The sequence below is a fragment of the Canis lupus genome, chromosome 29 (genome assembly GCF_003254725.2).
Source record: "Canis lupus dingo isolate Sandy chromosome 29, ASM325472v2, whole genome shotgun sequence".
Taxonomy (NCBI): Eukaryota; Metazoa; Chordata; class Mammalia; order Carnivora; family Canidae; genus Canis; species Canis lupus.
The window spans coordinates 1,014,843-1,017,218 of NC_064271.1; the positions used below are offsets into that span (position 1 = coordinate 1,014,843).

Genomic DNA, 2,376 nt, shown 5'->3' on the forward strand with positions numbered 1-2,376 from the left:
TTAGACCTCAGCATACCTACTTTATGGCCTCATTATTCTGCCTAAGAACACCACCAGTATATAAAAATAACAAACACATTACATTTGCTGAAATATTTTGGTATGTTTGAAAAGGTGCAATAAATTCCAATTTGAAAAATAAAATTCTATGAAGAAAATGTCTCTCTCCCTATGTTTTAGGTTTTGCATTTTGGCCTTCAAATGGAATTCAAAATCAAAGGGGCACACGGTAAAGCCAGTACTCCCATGTGATTTAATACTCGAAATCCTAAAATACAAACTGTTTTCATTTATCAGTGAAATTAAGAAATGCCTGCCATTGATAACGTTTCAACGTTCTAAATGTCATCATTATCTCTCTCTCTCTGCTATTTATTTGTAATTGTGTAGACAGAGAGAGCCAAAACAAATTCCACTCTCCACTAACCGTTTAGAGTATTGAGTATTTAAGCTATAAAAGTAGCTTTCAGTTTAACCTGGTATTTGCAATTTGCAGGAACAAATTGTGTGTCCCTGTTCTGGTAAACTCAGTGGATGCCACAATGGTGTGTCTCAGTGCTTTGTGGTTTGGAACAACATCTCATGCCCAGGCTTAGGGTACAAGTGGAAAACGTTCTTCTGTATGACAAGAGTGGTCACGGACAGAATTCTGCCTCGGTGCTTCAAGCCACAGGGATCCTCACAGGTCCTCAAATGAGCCAGGGTGACGTTGGGCAGGATTTGCTTCAGCTGCTGGCACTTCATTTTTGTTGGGCAGTACTTGTTCCCTGGTGCATGGCTGATTATGTGCCAGGATTCATTCGTTATGGCAAATACAGTTCCTTCTGATATTTCTCAGTACAGTGGGATCCACAATATTTATGCATAGGGCACCTGTCACAGTAATGCCGTCTCATCAGGAAACATCCAGCATCTTCCACAGATGCTCCTCTAGGGGTAAACATCCTCTAAAGGGGGGCTGACTTCACCGGTGACTTTACTGGGCTGGAATGCAAGCTGATTCTTGAGCTCTTGGCTCCTTGGCTTCCTGCTCCCCCCCCCCCCCCATTCATTCCCCCCAGTCCTGAATTTATTCCCTCCGACTCATTTTGTTCTTTAAAGTGTGTCTTTTTTCTTAAGAATTCCTTATATAATACTCGGAGCTTTTCAGGATAAGAAACTCAGAGTGCTCGCTGTGTAGATAAACCAGTGAAGGTGATTAAGGTTACAGAAACCTGTATTCTTTCTACATAAAGACTAAATCATCCAAGTCTTGCATTTCAGGTAGGCACTTCAGATTCTCTGTATCTCTGTCTGGCTGAGAAACAAAACTGCTAGGGTGATGATATATTCCAAATTACAGTGCTGTTCTGGCTCTCCTGTAGGTAAGTCAGGATCTGGGATGGGGTGGACAGACAGCAGGACAGGGCTGGCTCTGGGCACTAACATCGCTGTCAGCTCAGATGAATCGCACACTCCGGGTCCCAGATCTGCAATCTTCAAAGACAGCGTGTCGGGTTACATTTTCTAAGTAGAAACTCAGATTCAAAGGATTTAGAAAGATAATCTAGTCTTAACTCAGAGACGCTTAGAAACATACTTTTATATTTACATGCTTCATGTTCACAGGCGTTTCCTCTGCCAGTGCTTTGTGGTCAGGGTCTGAGACCCGCGAGGGCCCGGTTCTGCCAGGCAGTGCTGGTTCCCGGCGGGAAGCTCACTGGCCGCGTCCTCGGCCTCCGGAGCCGCCCGGCCCTGGGCGCCAGCCCGTGTGCAGCTGCCTGGTCACGCGGGCGAGTCCCTGCGAGGGCCCCGCGTGGGGGAGTCTGCCGCGGGCTCCTGGGCCGCTGCCCCGCTGGCCGGGCCCGTCCCACGCTTAGCGGGAGGCGTCCGGCGTCTCTGCATTGCGCTTCGTAAAGCAGTTGGCCCCGCGCAGCTCTTCTTCCTCGCCCCCGCCCTCCTGTCCTGTGGTCCGGAGACCCTCGGCGGGGACCCTCTGCGCGTCTGCAGGGAGGGGCTCGCGGATTCCCGCTGGGCTCCAGCTGCTCCCCTGGACTTGGGACTGGGCCCTGCGCTACTGCCCCGACGGCCTCCCCACGGTCGCATCCCTCGGCCCCGCCCGGCCCGGCCCGGCCCGGCCCGACCCGCTGCTTCCCGCACAACAGGGCCGCGGCGGGCGGGGGCGGCGCAGCCCGAGACAGGGCGGGGGCGGGGGCCGGGGCGGGGGCGGGAGCGGGCGCCGGGGCGGGGGCCGGGGCGGGGGCGCGGGTCTGCGGCTGCGAGCCCAGGGCCCGGTGGGCGCCGCCGCCCCTGGCCGCGGGGGGACGGCGCTGCCCTGGTTGCGGGCCGGGGCGCCCTCGGCGGTGCGCGTCCCCCTCCGGGCCTCCGCCCCTGCCG

At 53.9% G+C, this 2,376-nt stretch overlaps 1 long non-coding RNA gene across 1 annotated transcript; it reads right to left on the reverse strand.

Annotated features, from left to right (window-relative positions):
* Positions 1-234: 234 nt before the first annotated feature.
* LOC118352810 (uncharacterized) lies at positions 235-1,746 on the reverse strand. Its single transcript, XR_004810583.2, has 2 exons — positions 1,580-1,746; positions 235-1,476 (listed from the first exon to the last, which is right to left on the reverse strand). It is a non-coding gene; the product is annotated as an uncharacterized LOC118352810 (long non-coding RNA).
* Between the last annotated feature and the right edge of the window lie 630 nt (positions 1,747-2,376).